This window comes from Cimex lectularius, unplaced genomic scaffold (genome assembly GCF_000648675.2).
Source record: "Cimex lectularius strain Harlan isolate CLEC.00 unplaced genomic scaffold, Clec_2.1 scaffold32, whole genome shotgun sequence".
In the NCBI taxonomy this organism is placed as follows: domain Eukaryota; kingdom Metazoa; phylum Arthropoda; class Insecta; order Hemiptera; family Cimicidae; genus Cimex; species Cimex lectularius.
In genome coordinates, this window is record NW_019392689.1 from 1441470 (window position 1) to 1468782 (window position 27313).

The window sequence follows — 27313 nt, forward strand, 5'->3', positions numbered from 1 at the left end:
TTATTGTCTAAGAAGACCCCATTCAGAGATCTCTCGATTGTAAAAGGCGTTTAATATTTCGTTTACGATGGTGTAGCTATTGAGGAAAAGAGTGCTATTGTCGGAAACCTAATTGGGAATCTGGGAGCAGACGTGATAGGAATGTCGGCAGCTTCGGTAATCATAAATGTCCAAATATTTTAATAAAATCTATTATATTTCGTGGTCTGATTGAACAATAACTTCTTTCAATTAATTAATCTTTGTATGTAAGGCATTGGTTGAAATGAAAAAGTTAGTGTCACGGGATGGATTCGAACTCATTCATTCCTAGTGGATCGAAGTCAAGATAGTTCAAGTGGTTAGAGCAGCGGCGTATTGAGCCGAAGGTCGTGGGTTCGTATCCTGCTCGTGACACTAACTTTTTCATTTCAATCAATGCCTTGCATACATTTAAAAAAAATAAAAGTTGGAAGCAAACATATGGGTCTGTAGCTATCTGGCTGGATCCAAAGTTAGTTTGCGTGGTTTTTTCACCATGGTGGTATGTGTTTCCTTGGCTTGGTATGAGCAATGAGTTGTACGAAGGTTGGCTTTATATACCTGAGTAAGTCAGAGGTTGCTTCTTTTGGGACGACTTCAGAAGAGGTTGGACAATTTGATCCTGACGAGGAGCTTTTTTATTGGCGAGCCGAGAACGGCGTTCCATAGTTGTCCAGGAGAGAAGAAGTTGAATAGAATTAGCCGAAGATGTTCATAAAGTACCTCATAGACTTTTTGTGAAAAGATTGTATCAGCGTTCTCAGCGGAAATTGCTCCTGAAGAATGGTAGTGAATAAATTCCATTTTTCTTGGGCGGTGGCATAATAATCAGACCGAAATTATAAGGTGGTATTGAGTTCCTAAGTAATCGCTTTTGAGCGCCCTATTTTAAAATCCATAATGAGATGAAGTAGCAGTATTTTTCTTTAGATGTAGCCACTTCTTAATCATAGGCCGTTCTCCTGCAGTTGAAGCAACCTTAGAGGATCGAAAATAATTGTTCCACTTAATTAATTCCGCCCTAGTGGAAATTTTACATTTAAAAAAATGAAGATGGCTGTTAAACTTTTTAGATCTAAAACTGCTTAGATAGTAAATTTTAGGCGTTGACACGGCGCTCATCTCTGTAAGGTAATGGTCCCGGGTTCGAATCCAGTGGCCCCGCATTCGAACCCAACATACTTACACATTTTTTTTTTCGAAAACACTGGCACCCTGAGGGTTGATATGACCTCTGCTGTTGCGAACCCTCGTTAAAAAGAGAATAAAAAATAGGTGGTATAGTAAAATTAGACTGTGATTTGAGAACTAAAGGAATTTTGACATCCGTTAAATAATAATTATTCATTTTAAGCTCACATTTTTTATTTGTGGTCTTTTTGATGTTGCTGAACCACATTGAATACATTTCATTAATCCAACGAGTAACGTAGTAAATTCATTGTAAAAAAAAACATTTTTGTTATCGAATTGTGGTTTTGTCTAAAATAATATTCAATTCAATTCCACAATCACAACTTTTTGAATGAATGAAAAAAAATCAATAAGTTAACATTCAGATAACCAATCAAGCGATATGCAATTTCGGCTTCTGAGAAATGTTTGTCTGAGTTCGAGGCCTCCAAAAAAGAAAGTTATTTGGAACAAGGGCTTAGCTTTGAATCAACACGATCCGGATTTCCTTTTATTCGCCTTTGTATTGTACATTCAAATCAGAATGAAATGCCAAGTCACAATTTTAATTAAAAAACAGAAGCCATTTGTTCTAAACTTTGCCGAATCTAATTGTTCACGGAGATAACAAGCTTGTAGAGCATGAGAAGTATTTTTACTAGTCACGCTCAGTTCAATTGGGCGAAGAATGTCCGGGGTATCTGTTTATTAATGAACTGCAAAATGGATTGTTACAATAAGTATTATGTGTAAATTCAGTAGGTGAAATAGATAAAATGATTTTCAAGGTAGACGTCAAAGGAGCTTGTTAATTTGAACACAAACACCCAGACACACGCACGTTCAAATTACTTTCACTGTCCTATTGCCTACGATTTTTTCTGCCAGTACATTTATTCTTTAAATGTGAATTTCTAAAATATAAACTTTGATAGCTAGAATTACTGTTTGTTTATTTGCCTTCATAAATTGTTACTTAAATAAAAATGGTTCCGGGACTTTTAAATAGGTCAGGAATATAATCGGTTGACGGTTTTGAAAAGTAGAAAAGTGGCAGAATTGTCTCCGTATTTTAAAATTTACCTGCCCCCTGAAATGTCTAACGTTAATATTCATTATTTTTCGTTATGAGTTTTTTTAAAATATTAATATTGATGAACATAAACTGCTCAAAAACGGATTTTCTTATGAATAGTAAACAAATGTGTGGTGTTTACTGACCTTTAGCCAATGATTATTTGGAGATCGTGATATGTGGTCTGGTGTGACGTAGGTTTTAGAAAAACATTGTTTTTATCATGCCGACGTTTCGATCATTATTGAGATCATCTTCAGGGCTCAAAGTAGATGTGTCATTCTTGTGTGTCGCACTCTCAACACGACAGACAGCAATTTTTTTTAGATTTTCTTTAGTAATGGGCACGAAAAATTTTAAGTCATCAGCAGGGAGATGAGGAGTTGAATATTTCAGAATAGAAGAAAGGTCATCGATGAAAATATTAACTAAGAGAGAAGAAAGATTACCCCCTTGGGGAACGCCAGAAAAAATTGGTCTTTCGGACCTCAACGCCTCGACCCTTCGTTATCCACCAGAACTCCATGTCTGGAATCAATATTAAATTATGGTCGGTTCACAAAATTTATTTTCGGCGGTGATACAGTTTAAGGTTTGCTTGCTATGTTTTTGGCCCTGTTACCCTCATGTCCTAGAATCAGCTAAAGGGAAGAAATGTCTTCTTTTCAGTCATTATTCCAACTTGAATTTATAAGAAGGAAACAACGCAAACGGTATTCATGTGCTGACCAGTCACAATTTTGTAAAAACCCTTGAGCTCCAATCACAAATTGCATATTTCACCCGTTGCCCTGAACTGGTTTTTAACATTCAAATAGATTTTTTTTTGTTAAATGAAAGTTGTTTAATAAAATAAAGTTTTAATAAATCATAATGTATGTAAATAGTTTCTTGCTTTGAAACTATTTATTTATTATGCATATGGCAATAATGCAAATAAATGGAATTTAGTTTTATTTAAGAAAGAAACTAAAATAAACGAAATATGTGAGTAAAATGCAAAGTAAATTTTGAACAATAAATATAAAATTATAATTAAAAAAATGTGGAACTAGAAAAAATAATGACAAGCATCTTTTTAAAAGACCAAATCGATTTATTTTTATTTCTTTGGAAAACTCGTCAAGAATATTTTTTTATATTTATTTTAATCAGATTTTTATCCATTCCGTCACCCCGTCCTTGGCCTTTTATAAAAAATAAAGGTAAGATTTTCGAGCCGATTTCTCAACAGAATACAAAGTAGTAATGATTCATAAAACTTATATTTATTCACTCGACCAGTTATTTTATTAACAATATATTCCTTGATTTTATCGGTCAAGAACCAATGCCGTTTATATAATAATTTATTCGTATACAATGGTCTATAAATAATAAATGATGTTTTATTGTTGGCGTACTAAGATTTTTGAATTTATACGGTTAAATCCATGCAGTTTCATTTTTTCCTGTTACATTGACCTAAAAAGCATAATGTTATATTACTTAAGCATTACGATTTGCTGTTGTAATGCCAGTTTGACAAACAATGACAGAATGTCGACAATAAAGGCAATTAATGTTTACTTTAGAGAAGAAGCAAATTTTTGGAATTGACAACAAAATAAACGAAATGCGTTTATTCAAACTTTTTGTTATAACTTTGTCATTTTTTGAGCAATTCTGAAACCGATTCCACCATAGTTTTCAGCTTAAAAAATCCTCTAAAATGATGTGTTACGATATCGGGGGTCCTATTTAAAATTTTCAAGTTGAACTAGGCCTGAGGTCCCTGTGTAATTTTTTTCCAAAAAGAGGTAAAAATTTGAAACTAGACTAACAAACATTAAACAATTTTTTGTTTGTTGATAACGTCATTGGTTCAAGAGAAATTCAGCCGGGCCATCAAAAAAGGACACCCTGTATAGTAGTAAGTGACGTACCCGCCCAAGCAACAATTGTTTGCCCCGTCAGCAATGAAATTTGTGGTGATGACGAAATTCTGTCTGCGAATCTGAATATCTGAAGTTACCAAGATGTGGGTATATTTAATATTATCATTGTTCTCAGGGAAGTACACACTAAAAGATGGACGAGGAATAAATAATCCAAATTCAATCGCAGAAGAATTTTTACAAAATTTTGAAGAGAAATACTTCCCCAAAATTATATCATGCATATAACTCTACGTCAAACTCGCCTTAGAAACCATTAACAATAACAGCAAGAATACTGACCTGAACTCACTACACAAAAACATAAAATTAGCCACGGAAATATAAGTAAACATCAGTACAAACATCCTAGACTTAACAATCACAAAAACAAAAGACAAACTACAATTGGACATATAACCCACTTAGACACAAAATAGCAGCACTAAAATGCATCACAGAAAGACTAAAACTCATCTTAAACACGAATAGAAACCATAGCACAGAAAAACGGTTATAACACAAACAGAATCAACAAAATAATAAACATCACTACAAAAATAGATCACTATCACATACATTGGAAAAGTAATGTCCAAACGAACTAACTCATTAAAAAAATTAGCCATAAAAACGGCACTGAAAACCTCCAAAACAATAGTAAAATTACAACGACAAAACATCGACAAGGCGGACCAAGAAGGAAAAAAACAGAGTATTCGCACTGATGCGAATGTGGGGACAATACATCAGACCGACAGGACACAAATAAAACACATACAAAGAACATTTCAAATCATTAGGGACAGCGATGGAAAATCTCATTACGGGACACTTCCAATAAAAAAACAACCACGGACATAGACAATGCAAACAAGTATGAAAGTACTACACAACATAAAAAATGTTGAAAAATGGGCAAAAGTCCAAGTTTAGAAATATAAGGACTTAACACGTTAAACACAAAAAATCTCATAAATACACAAATTAACAACTCTCAAACATCTTTACACCATTGAAAACATTATAGAAGTTAAAAAGAAAAGGACCGAAGATCAGAAAGGCCGACGAGAATAATCAAAAAGATCCCATCCAATCCATCGTTCACACAAACCATACTAATAAGGATTATTTGAAGATGGTGAGATGCGGTCTGGTATGACGTAGGCTTTAGAAAAATATTTTCTTTATCGCGCCAACGTTTCGGTCTTTACTGAGATCATCTTCAGGGCCTGGGATTTATAAACATTGTTTAAAGTTTAAAAATGCATGTAGCATGTGGAAAAAATGAATTTATACAATGCTAGAATTTTTAAATTCAATCAAAGGATTTGTACTCACTCAAAGTGTTTGACACTCAACAATGACACATCTACACAGAAACCAAACACTTTGAGTGAGTACAAATACGTTGTTTGAATTTAAAAATTCTAGCATTATATAAATTCATTTTTTCCACATTCTACATGTATTTGTTAAATGTAAACAATGTTTGTAAATCCCAGGCCCTGAAGATGATCTCAATAAAGATCGAAACGTTGGCACGATAAAGAAAATGTTTTTCTAAAGCCTACGTCACAACAGACCGCATCTCACGATCTCCAAATAATCATTGGCTAACTGTCACTAAACACCACACATACTAATAACTTTTTTAAATTTTAAAAAAAATTGTTTAACTCCAAAATATTTACACAACCATCATTTTACATCTTATTACGTACTTATTACTATTTCCTAAAAACTAAATATTATAATTCTAATATATACTTAATACATCATTATTTACACAATTACATTAATATTCCTAATAGAACTATACAATTCACGGTACACAGGAGATTCGGTTGACGATATTACAGCTTTGTATCCATTAGGTGGTTGAAGATTTATTGCTTTAGCATTTGAGAGTCTAGCGAACCGCGTTGATGCGCATATTTCTTCCTGTACATGATGCTGTGTTCGAGATCCTCATAAGTTCCGCAGTCCTCACAGTTCGGTGACGGGATTATATTAAATCTGTTGAGATAGTTTGCAAAATGCCTCGGTTATATTAATTTCTTTGTTGAACCAACGTTCACGTGCTACCAACGGAAACATAGTTTTATATCTTATCCCATCGTTATTTGACAGGTATTCAATTTGTGAATCTGCAGCTGTAATCTTAATATAGCATGAAGGCGATACTTTATACAGCCCTCACCATTCACGACGATATCACCCAATCACTGAAGATGGCGAAATGCCGAAGCGTGTCTGAACCAACAAAAAAGTGCGAGAATGAATAACCAAAATGACAGGTAACTATGAAACAATTAGGTTGCAATCCAATTGATAATACTTCCTCTACCTGGTCCAGCAAGCCAGGAAGACTAATGCTTTCCCGTTATAACTGCTTGCGAACTGTAATACTGTAAAAAAATCCACTTCCCATCCTTTGTCTTACATATTCTTAGAAATATGTACTCTCAAATTTCTAAAATTTCAGTTTTCTAAAGTGTCAGTCATCTAAAATTATAAAGACTGATAGCTAGTCTTTCAACTAATATTGAAGTCTTTAAACCTGTATCTTTACACTCTCTCTAGGAATAAAGGGTGTTCGGCTACTCTTGTTACGAACTTTATCAGTAAATTCTACATTTAAAAATGAACTAAAAATTTCAAATAAACCATGGTCCGAATCTCAACGGTTTCGGAGTTATTTCACTTTTTCTGACTTCTAATGATTTTACGACTTTCCTTCAAATAAACAATGATAACTCCAAACCTCAAAGGTTTTGAACAAATCCGTTCATAATTGCAAACTACATTAAATTTCCAATAAGTTGTAGTCAATACTAAACCTTGCAAACCTTCACGAAATAAGCGTTTTAGTAGCGAGAACATCGAAAAATATATTTTTTTTCAAAGTTGAAAAACTTACTATGGTCATTCTAAACTACTATTTCCATACCTAGAGACGAGCAAATTTTAGAAAACGTACTCCATTTAATATCCTTTCTAGGGGTGCAATTGCTTTTTCAATTACTTTTTCCAAAGAAAAAGAAATTGACGAGGAAAAGAAAAAACCGTGGTTGAAGGATTAGTAAAGTGGAAAGATTAATAATACAAAAACATAAAAAACTTAAGGAATTTTTGAACCAATTTATTAAACATTTTTGAATTTTGATCGTAAATGCTCTTCACCTTCCGCAATGTATTTTCGACGCGCTGCTGTCTGCATTAAACCCGCAAAACATGTGCATAAGATGTATATCAGCGAATTCTCCATTAGAAAAGGTAGCCATAGTGTTAACAAGATATCACATACATAACTAAAATCGTTTTGAATCTTAAAACTCTTTTATTCCGGAGAATAATAATAATAAAATAATTCTTTGATTAAATCCATTATATTTTGTGGTCCGATTGACCAATTACTTCATTCAATTAATTAATCTTTTTATGTTAAATTTTGGTTGAAATGAAAAAGTTAGTGCAACGAGCGGGATTCGAACCCACGAACTTCATCTAAATACGCCGCTTCTCTACCACTTGCCATGATAGCTCAAGTGGTAGATCAGCGGTGTATTTAGCCCATGGTCATGGGTTCGAATTCCGCTCGTGTCACTAACTTTTTCATTTCACCAAAACCTCACATGAAAAGATTAATTAATTGAAATATTTCATTAAAGTTGCAGTGGTGTTGGTAAATAAGTAAACACTTGCACTATTTCGGTTGCGAACCCAACTTTGAAAAAAAATTCATTCAAAATTTCTTTGAGTCCAATCCGTCAGTCATGGTTTTTTTCCTTTCCTCCATCAATTTCTTCACCTTTAAAAAAGTAATTAAAAAAGAAATTACACCACTAAAAAGCACATTAAATGGAGTACGTTTTCTGAAATTTGCTGGTCTCTAGGTTTGTAAATAGTAGTTTAGAATCTCCATAGTATGTTTTTCAACTTTGAAAAAAAAAATGCAAAATGTTCGCTACTAAAGGTTTACAAGTTTAATATTGAACATATCTTATTGGAAATTTGACGTAGTTTTCATTGGTATCAACGGATTTGACCAAAACTTTTCGTTTTGGAGTTACCTTTTTTTATTTGAAGCAAGGTCGTGAAATTTTAAAAAATCAGGAAAAGTGGAATAACTCCGAAACATCTGAGATTCGGACCATAGTTAATAGAGAACTTTTGTTCCATTTTAAATGTAGAATCTAGGGGCAAAGTTTGTAACACGAGTAGCCCAACACCCTGTACAATGTGAATTTTTTTTTTAAATTTTACTTATAATTAGGATTAATTGAAATTAGTAGTTTCAGATATTCTGTGAATTTCTATGAACTTGGCAGTTACTAACTTCTTTAAAAATAGTAAGAACACTACATTTTACCAAACCTGATAGTATTAAGTTATCAGAAGAGAAACAGCCAAAAAAGAAGTTCATATTCACTCACAATTAAGATACACATGTTTTAGTCCTAATCGAGTGGATCCTTTATTCTAGATAAATCTTATTACGAATCAGTTAGATTGTGACCGTTTTTTGAGAAAGGTCACCCATCTGTTTTTCATTACAAAATAAGCGTAACGAAAAGTGGATGAATTACTCTCTTGTATCCATTGTTCGCTAACGGAGCGTTTGATACGAAGCTATGAAAGAGAGGCCGCCCTATCTGCAGCAGAACAACTTGTAAAGTGCAAGGCCGTGTCACGGTGGGGAAATTCGCAATTGGACAAGATTAATGATATTAAATCAATAGATCGAGGCAGGGTCTTGAGCTCCATATTTCTCAACATCGGATGTGCCTCGCCCTCTTGGTCCTTGACGCAATCCGCGATACCCTCTGCAAACCAGAGTTCAATTTCTATTTAGCCAAAAAGCAATTTTAACAACCTTGTTATTTAATTAACTAAAAGATATTTTTATATGATGTTTATATGTTGAAATGTTCCAGATGTTCTTCAACATTTCAGGCTTAATTATAGTCGTTTGGAGTGTTATTGTCCTTTCTATGTTTTCTATATCTTATTGTTCTGTGTATATATTTTGTTGCATGTCTTACAACTCCAGAGTAGGTCAACAACAAAGGGATACCTATTTCCAGTCGTTAAATACCTAGGGCTATACCTAGACAGCAGAATGACGTAGAATCCTCATACAAGACTTAAGAGACAACCGCGAAGACTTCTAAGACCGAAGACCGACTTGACCAAAACAAGACTACTTCAATCGCTTTTAGCATACGGAATGGAACTTTGGATTTCCGCTAAACCATCCAACGTCTAGTGCATCCAATCGTTCAAAGTCCGTCAAAGCTCCTTACTACGTCATTAGCTTCACTATCCTCATTCCTTTTGTCAACGAACTGATCTGTTCCCGGTTTCCAAAAGCTACATACCTCCCTCTCTATCCATCCGAACCCTACTGGTTGAGCACATTCCCACCTCGAGAACGCGCCACGTTGCTTGATCGACGATGATCTCGAGAACCTCCTTGTCCCTTAAATTGTTTGTGAGTGCCAGCTTTGGCCAGTTTTTCATGGCATGTATCCTCCAGGAGTAGAGCTGGCATCAGTGTTAGTATTATAACCGTGTAAAACCAGTTTTGTTATCACGTTTGTATATGTACTAATATATAAATGTATATATTTATATAGATTACAAATAAAATAAGTTTAAAAGAATTCATAGTTTTTGTTCTAATGAAAAATTAATCTAATTTTTTTTCCTTTTATATTTTATTTATTTATTAGATGCTTCATACAAAATATTACATATAATAAATAAACATAACAATAAAATTAGTATAATGTTAATAATAATTTATAAAAATGCAAATAATTATTATTTATTACTTATCTTATAGTTATGAAGCCCCAACTCTCAGGAAGCAGAGCTTGAATAGAGTTGGAGTTGCGAAGTTTATTCAATTTATTAGAGAGCTATATGTAACGCTATGTAAATAAGAAAATTGAATATACATTCATTTAAATGTCAGATTGAATTAAATATATATAGTCTAAAGAAGGTCACAAATAAAAATGAAAGAAACAATACAACAAGAATTATTATTATTACTGTACATTAATTTAAAGAATTTATCAAAAAGCAACTGTAAGGTATTAACAAGTTAACAAATTAACTTATAACATTTAATACAAATTTTTAAACTTATTGATATTAGAAAAATTACTAAAGTTAATTTGATGCGTAATAACAAATTTTAAAGTAACAATATAAGAATATCTTGCATATAATTCAGCTTTAATTTTGGGTAAAATTGCACTAGTATTGTTTGAAAAACGAGTATTATGTTCATGGTAATTAAAATTATAGAGATTTTATTTATACACATGAATACAGGAAGATAATATAAATATGTAATTGTTTTATTCACTAGTTTTCGTGGTCCGCTTGACCAATTAAATACCTTTCAATAAATTAAGGTTTTTAGTTGAAATAAAAAAGTCAATGTCACAAGCGGGATTCGAACCCACGACCTTCGGCTAAATTGGCCATTGCTCTACCACTTGAGCTATCGTGACTTTGATCCACTCGGACACTAATTTCTCATCTCATCCCCACCTTTTTGAATTTTCCCTCATTTTTCAAATGTCGTGTAATCTATTTGATTCTCGGCGACAAATGAAATGGCCACGGAGAGCTTTAGTGGAGATATACTTTGTTTTGCTTATTAAATCCATTATATGTTGTGAAAAACACTGACTTTTTTATCTCAACTAAAAACCGTAATTAATTGAAAGATATTAACACTTGTTGAATGTTCTCTTTTAACTAATTTTAACTAACTCTAGTAACGAATCCTAATGAACATTTATTAATATTGACTGACAGGAAGTTACAATCTAGCCATTGTTTAATTAGAAAGAGATTTTCTGAAACAGTATTCATAAGATTGTCAAAACACTCAGATTGAAAAAGGAATACCGTATCATCATAAAAACCGTAAGGGGTTCCATCAAACTTCATCGAAAAAAATGTTATTTATATACAGGATAAAAAGTAATGGGCCGTACCCTGAGGGACACCACAATTAACATTTATAGATTTACTTAGTACGTCATTGATTTTAATGACTCTATGACTTATAGAGTCAGAAGCCTTTTTTATGTCCAAGAACAGACCAATAACCTAATTTCCTTTGCCAAGGGTCTCACAGATATGTTTTGAGAGATCAAAGAGCGCATGCGAAGTGGATAATCCATGCTAGAAACCATACTGTCTATTTGACAATATTTTATGTTTTTCTAAAAAGGATAATAAACGAACATTGATACACTTATCTATGATTTCGTTTTGCTGAGCATTGCATCCAAAATACATTTTTATCCTTGATATGTAATTAACTCAAAGTTTTTGTTTTCCGTGTAGATGAGTCATTCTTGTGTGTCGTGTTGAGAGTGCGTATGGAAAAGAAACACTTTGAGCCCTGAAGTTGATCTCAATAAAGACCGAAACGTTGGCACGATAAAGAAAATGTTTTTCTAAAATCTACGTCACACCAGACCGCATCTCACCATCTCCAAATAATCATTGACGAACGGTCACTAAACCCCACATTTTTAAATTTAAAGCTGCTAAAATCTTCATATTCCTCATCTAAACTTTCAATCAAAATAATCTACAGTTCCGGTGGTCTCTTTAGGTTTTTTACTTAATTTTTTAATTCTTGACAATAGTTGACAATATTAATTATGCCGTACTAGATCATTTCGATTTGTTTATTCTCGTTGTTTTGCAAATGAAGCTTCGTAATTTCCCATCGTTTAGACCGACTGAACTCCAGGTTCATTATCCTGAATACCCCATGAAGAAATCTCACAATCCTTATTGCGCGAATGTAATTCTTTTAAGTGGGTAAAACCGCAAAATTATATTATTTAAATTTATATTGGACGTTTTAAACAAGTTTGTTGTGATGTTTTGATATAACTGTTGAAACTTGTCGTTTTGCAATTAGTTTAATCTATCTCTGTTTGCTTAGTTTAAAAAAAATAGCAAATGTGATCCCGTTTTTCTTGTGTATATATGAAAGAATCAATAATAAAAACTCTTTTGGGAAAAAAATCTTGGCCGTTAATGTTTGTGATAACCGAATCAACATATCACATACTTTTAGTAAAAACTTCCTAGACATTACACATAATAGAAAATCTCTAAGAATAGAGACGTTCTAAAAAAACCACTCTTGCTTACCCCGTCATGCTGTTATGGAATAGTTAATTTAATATAGTGCACTATTCACATTGTAAGAAAGGTTTTTATCATTGTGGAGATCGCATGTAAGGGATTTTCACGGCTAGTTGACCGTAATATAATCTGGTTTCCTTTCGTCACGGAATCAACTTTTAAAGTGGCCCTCATCCACCGGGGGAACGACGTTTAAACCGAGGCTCGAGCCGGGTTGCGTAAAAAGTATGAATGTCCTGCGAAGTGTTTACGTGTGAGAATAAGAATTGCGGCAGCCTTTTAGCCCTGGCGTACCGCGTTTCGACACAGACTCTTTTCATTCCCGCCTCCGTCAAAATGTATCAAGATATCCTGTGGGAAAGAGGCGAGACAAAAGGTTTAAAAATATCCCTCGAGTTTTTCGAAAATGACTGAAAAGAGATCGACTAATTCCGACGCATTGTAATATTTATATAACATCTTTAAAATGAGCTATTTCTTCACGGAGTCGGTATGGGCAATGAATTGAAATTATTCTTCGTTTATAAGAATTATAAGCTTACATTCTTGAACGTGGATTTCATAGGAGCGGTCTGACATATTACATAACAGAATTGAGAGTCATTCGAAATCCCAGTGCTCGTCAATATGTACAAGGCATGCTTGCAATTTTGGTGGGTATAAATGGGGGCGATATGAAGTATTAAAAATAATTTCGAGAGTTCGTTCATACAATAATTACCAAAACGCATTTTTCCTGAGAATTAACACTCTTAAATGGTACATAAATATAAGTATATGAGTAATACAACATATACGTAAAAAAGTAAAAGTACCAAGTAAGCCTTTTCGTATAGGAGGGCTTAACGTCCAACTGTTCATTAGGTGTCGCGGACAGGGTCAAATCACTTTACAATATGTACATTTTTGATTAAACTCATCCTCAATTAAAGCCATGGGGAATGACGAGATTCGAACCCAGAACCGCTCGCTTCAACACCACACGGTCCACGTTTATTGGAATATAGTGATACGTTACAAACCATACAAGATACACATAAATTAAAAAAATGTTTCCTTACAAAAGTAATTTAACATTAATAATGCATGTACACAAATACATATATGAAAGTATTTAGTGAAATACTAAAGTGAAACAATTGAAATAAATTAACATACAATGTAACTTTCTACATCAGTTTATAATAATTTGTCATTTGATTCTCAGTATGCATAAATTTCTTTATATTTAATAAAAATATTTAAATAACTAATAATAATTACTTGGCTGTAACACATTATTTTATTATAAAATTCTCAAATAGCGCCATTAATTCATTGATGCCTCCAGAACATTTTAAATTATGATTTGCGTTTACAACTTGTACAAGAAGAAATGCGAGCATAAGCGAATCCTAATGGGCAGTTCAGATCAAAACCAAAGCAGCAGTGACTTTATAGCAATATAGTGAAATGTTTGTGTTTTACTGACTTTGAAAAATATCGAAACTCTAAGCTTAATTCTATGAGTCGTTTATAATTTATCTAAATAGCTTAAAATTACATATAACAACCATACACTTTAGTCAGAATTAAAATCCATCAGTAGTAGAGTCGTAATTGAGGTAGTTTAAGTTTTTTTAAGTTTCCAACCATTAAATTTTTATGGCTTTGATTGCTATTTAAATAACGTATTAGTAGATAGGGGATTTTTCTTTTGAAACAGCATGTTATATGATGAAACGCAACATTTAACAAATATGAGATTGTTATACTTTAAACAAAACTATCTAAAACATTGAGCACTCTCTCTCTCACTCTCTCTCTCTCTCTTTCTCTCTCTCTCTCTCTCTCTCTCTCTCTCTCTCTCTCTCTCTCTCTCTCTCTCTCTTCTTTCCCTCCTGAGCACTGGAGCTGTTCAGATTATTGTACTTTATCCGTGGCTTCCCTCGAAGAAACTCATTTTTGAAGGGGGTTGGGACCAAAATTCAGGGTCGCTGAGATCTGATCCCGCTCCTTCCATTGATGAGTGCCGTGTCAATTTCTTTCAATCAAAGTCAGAAAAAGTCCAAAGGCGACGGTGGGGATCGAACTCACGACCGCGGGATCTATTACCCGAGAGTCTGACGTCTTAACCACTCGGACACCACGGCGCCAGACGAAGACCTTAGGCTGAGTAATCTAGACCGAAAATACAATCAATGTTACTTCAAACGCTTCGCACTCATGAAATTAAACTACCATTTTTTTAATAGTATTTAAAAAAGTTTTTTTTTAAGTACGCTATGAAAGCGAGAATAAGCGGACCACTAATGATAGAAAAGGCTTCTTCGATTATGATGTTTCTTATTTATCTTTCATCATTATATCTTATGAGAAATTTGTTTTATAAAAAAAAAGAACAAACTTACTATTAACGATTTTTATAAAACATGTAACCAACTATGTATTAACTGATATTTTTGATGAAATATGTAATGGCCTAATAATGGACATACGTTTCTGAAATATGTCATAATTTATGAACCCATGTTTTTTATAAAATATAATAAACTATTACGCGATATGTGTTATAAAACATGTAATAAATGTTTTTTAAATAAAATTTAGAAGGTTCTTTAATTAACGTGAGTTTATGAAACATATCATAAACTATGAACAGATATTTTTTTAAATTAAAAACGTATTAAACTATTAACTGACATGTTGTTATTAAACATGTAATATACTATTAACCGATATTTTTATGTGACGTCATAAACGATGAACAGATATTTTTTATGAAACATGTAATGGTCTATTAACTAATTGGTGTTTACGAAATATCATAAACTATGTACAGATATTTTTTTATAAAATATGTAATGGTTCATTAACCAACTAATTTGTGTTAATAAACTAACTTGTCAACTAACTTGTGTTATGTCATAAACAATGAACCAATTTTTTTTATAAAAAAGTAATAAACTATTTATCTATTATTACATGCATGATTAATATAAGTATGTACTAGCAGGGAGTTCAACGATGTAATGCTGCTCACTCCATTATAAAAGATCTCACTTGCATAGCGTGAAAATTTTAGTTATAAACATACATATTTTAACCCTGGGTCGACTCCATACTCACCAGAATTTCATTAGTCTCCACATGAGTATCATTGTTTAAGAAAGCCATTCGGAGAGGTTGATAAACTGGACAGTTAAACCAAATGGGCAAAATGTCCTCCTTTGCACCCAGAGAGAGAGAGAGAGAGAGAGAGAGAGAGAGAGAGAGAGAGAGAGAGAGAACAGAACTAAGTTGGAGCGATCAGATATTTCGGTATACAAATGACAAATTTTATACTTAACTCAAAACGTAGGGGCATGAAGAAAGCCGCTCTCTAATCACCCGTGAGTAATAAATGCTATAGTTACAATATCTTGATTTTAAACGGTTTTCTTTTAACAAGGTTTCGTACAAATCTTTGATGAGCCAACTTGTGTTTGATTCCTGCCAGTATCATAGAAATCAATCAAGAAATCCGATTTGTGCAAACAATTTTTTTTCCTGCAGTTTGTTTCATGATGAAGAGTCAAGGGCCAGGAGATCATTGAAACAAATTCAAGGGAATTCTGCACTATAACTATTTACACAACCATCTCACGATATACTTGAAAACCACAGAAGAAATATGGCCAACGCCAATTTCAATAGAGACATAATTAATAAATTATAATTATAATAAAGAAAATCATATTAATTATATAATTAGTAAACATTGTGTTAAAACTTGTAATAAACCAACATGTTTTTTATAAAGCATAAAGAAATTATTAAAAACATAATCTAAAAATTTCTATAATCATAGAAATATTTTACCGAAAATAATATTTATTTCAATATATAAAACAAATTGTATTGACGTTTGAATACATGTTCAGAATAATCAGATAACATTATAACGACAGTAAAATTTATTATATGAAAAAATATTATATTGTTAGTATGTCACACTCAATAAATTCAATATGACTATAGTATGTCTTATTGTCACAAGTAAGTCTTATTGTGAAATAGCTGAATTGGCTAAGCATTGGCAGCTTGATTTCCTTTTTCCAACTTGGCCCCCTCGTTTATTCAATTCACGTTGTTATACGATTTGTACCATTTCGAAAGTAAACAGCGTTGAGCAAGACTTTAGGTGCCTTTCACTCAAGGTCGGCACTGGTTGAGGGAAAGGTGCCCGATCAAGTGCAATCCTCCCAGGCGAGGCTTATCTCCAGGTCTTTCTCAAAAAATCAGATATCCCTAGGGATAGGGATAGGGATGAAAGAGGCGGCCACAAGGCCTTATGCACCTCGACCTGAATAGATCTATTGTGCTCCGCTGTTTTTTATAACTCACTGGCAGCTTCAGGTTGTTAATTAGCCTCCATAGCTTTGCCAGCTGCTCCTTGGTGTAGGAACTTGCATACGGTTTTTCTTATCCTAGTTGCAAGAAACTGAACCTGCATAGATCTTAGACACATAAAATGCGGTCTCCTCCTCTTCTGACTGTACTCCTATCCGGTGCATGGCTTTTTTAAGTGGCAATATAATATAAGATCTCCCCACGCAAACGTGCAAATTAATAACACAAATTCAATTCAACATAAATTGAAGAAATGTAAGAAATTAAAAGTTAATACAGGTCTGTCTAGAATAATTTCAAATTTATATTTATAAAACCTAACATAAACAGTTCTTATTTAATGATTATTTGGAGATCGTGAGATGCGGTCTGGTATGACGTAAGTTTTATAAAAACATTTTCTTTATCGTGCCAACGTTTCGGTCTTTATTGAGATCAGATCTTCAGGGCTGGCCGGGGGGGCAGGGACAGGGATTCTATGAACAGATTTCAAATACATATGGACACCAAGCAAAAAGTATTCTAAAGGACATCGCAAACAACGAAGAAACATGCATTGGCTATCAATCAGAGAACGTTTTTGTTGAAATGTACACAACACAAGGCCCTGAAGATGGTCTCAATAAAGATCGAAACGTTGGCACGATAAAGAAAATGTTTTACTGAAACCTACGTCTCACCAGACCGCATCTCACGATCTCATGAATAATCATTGACTAACGGTCACTGAACAGCACACACACACACACACACACACACACACATTTTTATTTAACTACTTGTCTGTTTGCTATTATTATTATTTTTTTAGTTTACGAGAATTTGTCATGTTAAAGATATAGAAGTGTTTAGTGAAATATTGAGAACTATTTGTTTCCAATTTGTATGCAAAGACGGTTGACAAAAAAAAACTAGTGTCTCGCTCGTGACATTAATTTTCTTCTCAACGGTCTTTGCATAAAAATTGGAAACAAATAGTTCGCAATATTTCACTAAACACTTCTATGTCTTTTACATGACAAATTCTCGTAAACTAAAATAAATTAATAATAATATTATGGGGCGTCGGTGGCCGCGGTAACGGTTTAGGCGTTGACACGACGCTCATTACTGTAAGGTAAAGCTCCCATGTTCGAATCCAGCGGCCCCGCATTCGAACCCGACATACTTACTACAAACGTTTTTTTTTTTTTTTTTTTTTTTCAAAAACACCGGCCCCGAGGGTTTATATAACCTTTGCTGTTGCGAACCCGCAAAACAAAAAATTTTAAAAATAAAAAAAAATATATAAAAAAATAGATAAATAATAATAATATTTTTCAAAGTCAAGTAGACAAATGGTGCTTTACTTTCCTTTTATAATCATTATGGGTTAGGTTGGGGTAATCGGAAGAATAAAAAATGCAAATGTTAAAAAACCATAACGATAGTTATGTAGGCCTGTTAATTATTGAATTAGTATTTTCTTTTGTACATAATATGTAAAATAGTTCCGATCGGTAGATTCCATATCCACCTTTCACGTTACGTAATAAAAGAAAAAAGATTTTTATTACTTAATCAACATTTTCTACTCCGCTTGACGTGAAAAACTGCGAGAAGCCGGTAGAAACTAAAAAATGTGCTGCTAGTTGCTTAATTAATTATAGCAAATTTCGTGGGTAGACCTCGGATTTTAGTGTTCAAAAAAACTCTTTTTAGTTAAAATTGACCCAAATAAAAGGTAAATATGATACTGTAAATTCTAATAAATTTACACATTAAAATATTTGTTCTAATTTTATGTCATTTCAAAAGTATAACGAAATTTTGAGAACCTGCTTATAGAATAGGAGGTTAAGCCAATAAAGGTAATAATTAAACCTGGGATCTGCTGATGCAATACTTTTGTGTAGAATTTCTGAAATTCAAGATTTACTGCAAAGTGAGCATTCAAACCCTACAGAACAATGAAGAATACGCTGCTAAAAAGGCAGTCATACGACCGACAAAACCGTTTTGATTAGATACTGATGATACTTCCCTTTTATTAACTTTACATGGCAAGAAATCAGAAAATATGGATGTGACTAAAATTACGGGTATGCTAGAAGACTTAATGCATAAAAAAAGAGAAAGAGCAATATGAACAAGAAAAAGCATCAATCGGTTAATAAATTGAGTAAAAGTAGAAACATGGTGCGAGTTTGGTTAAACGGAGTGAGCAATGGGTACCAACACAATTGAGAATAAGCCACACTCGTTTCACACATGGATATTTAATTCGGATTATCTCCGAGATGTGATACGTATAATGTACAATTGGCGATTTATAATTTAATGTGGGGATGTAGGATCACCGATTACAATGAAACTTTTTTCGTCATACTACACAGCACAAAAATATTTGTCTCTCCTGTAAAATTTTCTTCTGTTGTTTGTCACATTTCTTGTGGGGATGTGATATGTAAACTAATTATTTAATTTAGCTAATTATATCACTGTGCTTCTAGGAGCCCATTGGCAACACACTCGGACGTGTGTTTGATAATGATTAAATTACCTATTACAAAAGGAATTTCGACCAAGTATCATCAAAAACAACTCCGCAATCCTCCTTGTTAGTTAATTGAGCTTTGGAATTTTTAGTTGATATATACTTTGGTCTCTAAAATGCATTGTACCATGAACGAGCTGAAAATATTTTCTTAAAATAATGTACAATAGAGGGTAGATTATTCGATAAGTAGGGAAAAAAATTATTTAATTATTAAATTGAAGGATGCACTGGAACAATCAGTCTGCTGGCAAATGATCGTTTTTCCTTTAAAAAATGTGGGTTTTTTTATATATTTTATTTCTGCACTCTAACGTACTGAAATGTACTTTATATTATTGTTTGCTTCGAACTATAAAGAATCGGATGAAGTCGGAAGAAATTCCGAGATCAAAGTGGAAGTTCCCATGGCAAATGACAAGTGTATAGGTTAGAAATACCTATGGAATTCCTTTTAACCTTATTTTAGAAAAAAAGGCAGACTCTAGGCCGTCGAACTAGGCTGTCTCAATCGCATGTGGAATCGCCGTCTAGTAAAAGTGAAAGGGGCCAGTGGAAAAGTTCCGCACGAGCTTTAAACTGGGCAACCTCGTCATCTTGAAATGAGTTGATTCATACCTACAAAATCTAAATTCATCGGCTAAATTATACATGATAACCGAAACACCTTTTCATTATTAATGCTGTAAACAAATCTTTAGTACACTGATGATCCAATCAACGGACACCCTTAAATTATAATGTATTTTGGTTTATTCATATTTTGCATACCGGACATAGGTTTGGTTGTAAAAATAAGATATTTAAAATCAAAATGTTTATTACCTACTTGTAAAAAAATATATATTGAATAAAGAAACCTTTTTTGTACTCTTTAATACCGAGTACTTCTTTGGCATGAAAACAACGTTAAACGCCTTTGCATTCCATGGAAATGATTTTTTTGATTGAGTAGGAATCTTTACAATTAATTGAGACAGACGTTTCCAACTTTTCAAGGGTGTTGGGACCTGGGTTTCGCGATCGTACTCGTCGTTTAAGTCGATTGGGTTTAAATCTGGCCGCACCAAGCAGTCAATTACGATCACATTCAGGTAGTCATCCACAATGCTCTATTGGGCCTGGTATTATCCAGCATTAGCAAGAATCTTTCACTGATGTGTGCGGGAAATGGCACTACTTGATTTTCAATTATGTCTTGTAAGTACCTGCGTAAAGCACAACAACCAATTCGGCGTGGGCGTTTAAGGAAATTCCATCCATCACAGAACATCAAATGCCCACAGTGGAATGCCATCTGAGGAACCATGTAGCATAGGGCATACTTTTCTTCTGAACATCTCAATATGAAATTCCGCGCATTTTAAGATTTGAGGCCAACTCTCACATTATCTGTAAAGAGAACGCCTCCCCAATCTTCCTTTCAATGTCCATTTCACATGTTCCTATTATTTATCATATCATCCATATATATATATACACGTAGATCTATATATATATATACATAGATCTATCTCTACATATATACTAGATACATATATATATATATATATATATATATATACATAGATCTATCTCTACATATATACTAGATACATATATATATATATATATATATATATATACATAGATCTATCTCTACATATATACTAGATACATATATATATATATATATATATATATATACATAGATCTATCTCTACATATATACTAGATACATATATATATATATATATATATATATATACATAGATCTATCTCTACATATATACTAGATACATATATATATATATATATATATATATATACATAGATCTATCTCTACATATATACTNTAAAGAAATAAATTTTGGTTTTTTTTTTAATTTTTTGACTTAGGTTCTTTAAATTGCTTATAAACTTAAGATTTCCTGACTATAAAAAAAACCTCAAACGGTAAATTTGCTGTAAGAAAACCTATTTACATTGCAGAATTGATGAAAAAATTCTGCACGAAAAATTCAGGAAATACAAAATTGTTGGAATTTGGAATTTTTTGAGAATGTTGGATTGGTAGCTGTTGATAACTACACACTCCTGGAGCTTTGCAAATTCCCTCAAAAGTTCTCCGTTCAATTTGCTTCCAGCGACATACCCACCTTTTTGGATTGCGCTTCTGGAAGGTCCAAATATTTTGCATTTAGTAGAAAGAAAATGGTGTCGATGAAGGGGACACGATCAATTTTTCCTGGAAATCCATCTGGCTCTTGAGTTTCGTGTGAGTTCTTTATTGTTAACCAGTTTGCTTTATGTTATAAGCTGACAACGTCCTCAGGGTGGTGATTTAAATTAGGTCTTTTTCCCTAATGCACATCTTGCTGACGTGCATTTCATTTACTGTTACTGCAACGGTAATGCGACTGTTCCAGCAGATTACATCTTCCAACGACTATTTCTTATTTCTCTGTTAAATAAAAATTTTCAAACTAGTTTTTTGTATTAAAAAATACAACAATTATTAATTACAATTTCCTGTAAACTGCGAGTAACAAAATGAAAAATTATTTAGAAATTAGATATACTGAATTCACTGAATTACCTTTGGTACCTCCAATCCGCTTTCCGTAAAAACTAGATCGTTTTGTTTACCGAATAGGATGTGTATATGTGTTGATTTCCGTTCAAAAAGATAAGCCAATTCAGAAAAGAAAAGTTAAAAGAAAAAATACGATGAGGGTTTTGAACTTATTGCTCATTCACCCACGCTACAAGTCAAGGACCTTCCTACTGCAAGCTACATCCTACTCTGCGGTTCCTTTTGAAAAGAATAATTTCAAAGTATAATTGTTTCAAAAAGAACAAAATTCTTCCCACCCGCTTTTAAATATTAAATAATCTATTTTTGTGAAGGTATCAGTTATTATTTAATGTGAATTTGAAAATTTCAAATTTGGCCTTAGATGTGGATGTGATTAAAGTAAAAACTGTTGTACTGTCGTTTTACGAAATGCATTCTAAAAACAAAACTCCTGTCTCTGTCAAATCGTCCTCCTTCCCTATTGCTTGACATTAATTTTAATTTTATCTTGATAGACTTTCCCAAAAGATCACTCCGTACCCACTAATTTTCGGAAACTATCTCTAAGCCGAGTTCACTTCCGCAAAGATTTATATTCCTGGAATGTCGCCCTGACTACTGGACGTCTTCTTCTGTACTCCTGGACGTATCGCTTAAGGAAACTCCATTTTTTATTCCACACCTGGCCAGGGCTCATACAACTCCAAGCACACCATGATCACATTTATTATTTCCCATTTTTATCAAAACCGGTCTCTTAACGTGACAAATATTTTTATTTGCAATAAACCCAAAAGCTTTTTTTACCGGCGGGACAACTTCAACATCAACGGGAAGCTGATGAGAACATCCTTGACTGGAACTGCGGGAAGACTCATCTCTATTGAAAATTTAGCAGCCATTCTATTTTCTAGATCTTCAGCCGTCTTCAAAACTTTGTCGGGTTATAACGAAAATTGTTAACTGTTTTAATTGTTTCATTAAGATATTCCTTGCCATAGCTTAGAAAATCAAGAAATAATTTTGGCTAATTATCAAACTTGTCACATTCTCATTTTTCTAACTTGTTTTGTTTTAAATAAATTCATTTGCTAATACAATAGTTTTTTAACATGGTACATTTGATATATCAGACCGGAAAAAATTAATTAGCTTTGTTAAATGACACAAAATAAATAATTTATTTGATACATTTCTAGGTTTTTTTAGACAAACGTTGAAAATTGATAAAAGTTGTACATTCATTAAATCGTGGTAGCTAGCGTAGCTTCCAATTACTATACAAATACAATCAGAATATAATAGAAATTGTGTATTTGCGTTCTACACAAATTAAACAATTAATTGAAAGAAATATTAAAATCCTATACGGAACCGCATGCTTTCAGTAATTAAGAATTTGTATTTGTTAGCAATGCGCGTGGTTCAGATCATTATAAATTATGAAAAGAAAAAATAAGCTTGTACTCAAAAAAAAAAGTTTAATTATAATTATACTGTTGGATAATTTTATTTATTAATATAAATTATACAAGATGTAAAGTTATTATAACTCCATTATATTTAGTAGTCTGATTGACCAAACTACTTCTTTCAATTAATTAATCTTGTTATGTAAGGTTTTGGTTGAAATGAAAAAGTTACTGTCACGAGCCAGATTTGAACCCACAAGGTCTTAGGTTCGAATCCCGCTCGTGACATTAACTCTTTTATTTTAACCAAAACCTTACATAACAAGATTAGTTATTATATCTTTTGTAATTAATTTTATTTTTATAAAAAAATCTCAATGCAAAATTAAATAAAAAAATATAGAATGCGGAAATTTTACCTTTGGGCATCCGACATGTATGCAAATTTCTGGTGGTTAATTATTATGAGAGGGAGGGATTTTATTGTATTTAATGAAGTGAATACAAGATTTTTTTTATTATTGTTTTAAATGGAGCACCATCTCAACATAGAGCTGCTTTGCATATCTTAGAGGTTTTTTAAAAATAATTTTGAATAAAGTATTAATAGCAATATTTAATGATTTTATGTAGCAATTTCTTGCTCCACCACAGTCAATGATGCCATTTGAGAATGTAAATAGGGCGAGCGAAAAGTAAACTGAGTTTAAACTTTCAAAGTCTAATAACATTCCAACTATTCTAAATTTAAGAAATAGTTTTGGATTCTTTTTAGTAACGCTTCAATATGAAATTGAAATGACAAACCCTCGTCAAAAATGATTCCAAGATATTTAAGGTGAGGATGACAATTACAAACCCTGCTTTGCTGCAATTATGAAAGCAAATTTTCAGACTAACTTTTTTTTTAAATTTTTTTTTTTTTTTATTATTATAGGGACAATCACTGTCCCTGAATATATTGAGTAGTAACCTCAAAAAGGTTTGCTACCTTGTTGACCTAGTCGGGAGAATGGATTTTTTGAAATGTAGTTCTTCTCGGATAAATACTCCAGCAGTCTAGTCTTGATACATTTCTCCCAGATTTTTGAAAGCGTTAATGTTAAAGAGATTGGATGGTAATTGCTTATTTCTGATATCTTAACTTTAAAGATTATTAAAATATGGGTATTGGTATTGACCTGATGATAAAGCAAGATTTAAAATATGTACTAAACGTGTTAATATAAATTTAGAAATTTTTTAAGTGCGTTTAAGAGATATTTAGCAAAAAAGGAGTTATTAGTTTTTACCATTTTTAAATAAGATTTTAATTCTTAGGCGAAACAGGTGTGTCTTTAATGGTGCAGGGGTTCATTAGTAGGTCACAGTGGGCTAACTTTGGTTCTTGATTAATTTGATTTTGAGCTGTTATAATTTGTCCTTTGATATTAATTTCAATTAAAGCGAAATAATTATTGAAAGCATTCTAAACCTCTAAGCTGTCAGTAATTAAATTGCCATTACAGGGATCAATAGCAGAAAAAAAACGAATTGTCATCGATTTATCATTAGTAACCACTTTAATAACAGACCAAATCTTCTTTTTTTTCAAAACTGGAATTATATGCTATTTTTAAAGCGAGGTATTTGATATATTTAATTAAATTTAAAATGTTATAATTTTTATACTTATCCATAAATTCTTTTTACTTTAGTAGTTTTTCTATGCATTTTATCTCTTCTTTTAATCGATACTAAAATACCCTTAGTGATCCATGGTTTAAGCTTATTGCCATATTAGCGCACATTAACCCTTTAATTTTTGTTTTCATAAAAACGAGATTTTTCAAATATTGTAAATTGTTCTAAACTTACGTACAATTATACCATGTGTTAATAATATTAATGGATAGGACAATCTGGAGTTTTGATCGGTAATGTTCACCTTAAACTTTAAAAGCTTGTTAGGCAACAAACCACAAGAGTTGTTCCCGCACTTTATGCTTCATTCGAACCTTCCAAAACAAGCGTGGCAGCAATGAGCCCAACGACCAAATTTGGTCTAAGTGTGAAAAAGCACACCTTGATTTATTCCTCGGTGCTCAGTTAGGGTAAAATGTCAACAGTGCCATTAACCGTCCTTTACACACCGGCCAAGTCCAAGGGCACTGATAAAATAAACAGTTTGTTTTTATGCTTGTTTAACAAGAAAAGGGACTCAGAGGTACATATTAAAACGATTGCCCGACTATATCGTTTTAAATCGAAATGTCAAGAACCGAATTTTGGCGCTTCAAGGATTTCGACTATTTGTTCGGTTGCATGAGTTTTGATTTTCCAGGAAAAGAAATTTTCTATTACAACGGCCACGGGGCGTTGTTTTTTGAAGTTCCGCTATGAAAGAATGCACCCGATACATATTCAATAGTTTTTGAAATGACGCAACCCAGTACGGTTGACGCGCGGAGTGAAAGCAAAATGGATTCGGAAGTGTTTTTAAAAAAGGGGCCAGACGCGTTTGGGCTCGTTATAATTTGCAGGACCAATTAGGGAAAGTACTCGATCGTTTTATCGCGTGAGACGGCTTCCTTTTCTCCCAGAATCCGTACGTCAAAAACCCTACACGGAAACATCATAACAAACAACAATTATCACTCATTTTATATTGGTGAAAATACTACAATCTGTGTCCGAACTTTTCAAATGTCGAAGGTTTCCCAGCCTTGAAAGTCTAGTATTGCTGAAATTAAATCATCAGAACAAATAAATTATGATTCAACAATGAAAATATAAAAAAATCTAAGAATCTTTGTACGAATTAAGCAAACAAAAGCTCCTTAAAGCCTGAATTATCATAGATAATTTTTTTATCTCATGCAACATTAATTAACAAAAAATCATGGTGCAAATGTTAAACTGAAGTCATTACTCCACGCCATCTTGGTCCTTGTATAATAATTACCAGAATGGTTTAGCGAAATGTTTTGCCATCCTGTCTTCCTTTATGTACTTATGTAAAAAGTGTTAGAAAATATAAAATATCGCCGTTTGTTTTTTTATCTAAGGTTTTTGGCTGAGATGAAAAATTAGTGTCACGACCAGGATTCGAACCCACGACCTCCGGTTAAATAAGCCGCTGCTCTAACCACTTGAGCTATCGTGACTTCAATCTCCTCGTACACCAACTCCTTACCTCAACCTACAACCTGGAGCTGTTAGTAAAATAATACTTCTTTTACTTATTAAATATTAATTCATTTGTGTTTTAGTGAACAATTGACCAAGCTACTTCTCTCAATTAATTATTCTTTTTATGTAAGGTCTTGGTTGAGATAAAAAAGTCAGTGTCACGAGCGGGATTCGAACCCACGGCCTCCGGCTCGAAATGTCGCTGCTCTAACCACTTGAGCTATTGACTTCGATCTCCTCGTACACCAACTCCCCATCTCAACCTACAACCATTCGACTTTGCCCTCTTTTTGCCAGCGACTTGTGGTGTGGCCTCAGGGAGTTGTTAGTGAATTACTACTTTTAATTATTAACCATATTAATTATTCTTTTTATCTAAGGAATTGGCTGACATTCCTAGTTGAATCATTGATTATTTTACATTAAAATAAAATATGTACGAGGTCTGATGGGACAAGTAAGTCCATGATGTTTGTACCGCGCCACTGCCTTTATTTCTTGTCATAAAACTATCTTATGCTATTGGGTTGTCCGGAAAATAATGCAGGATTTTGGTATTAAACAAAAAAAAAGAAACTAGTTACTTTAAAGCAATGTTCTTTAATCAAAATAATTTCCCATACTCTCNTTCATACAAATGAGTAATCCTGTAAACGTAAACAGAATATTTTATATAGATTTTTTTTAATGAAAACTTAAAATCCTGCATTATTTTCCGGACAACCCGATAGTTGCCCTCCTTTTAAAAAAATTCATTATTTTCAATTTTTTGAAGTTAATAGTTGAAAAATTGGAAATTGGCAAAAAGGAGGGAAAATTCGAAAGGTAGGTTGAAGTGGAAGGTTGGGTCCGAGTGGATGGAAGTCAGGATAGTTCAAGTGGTAG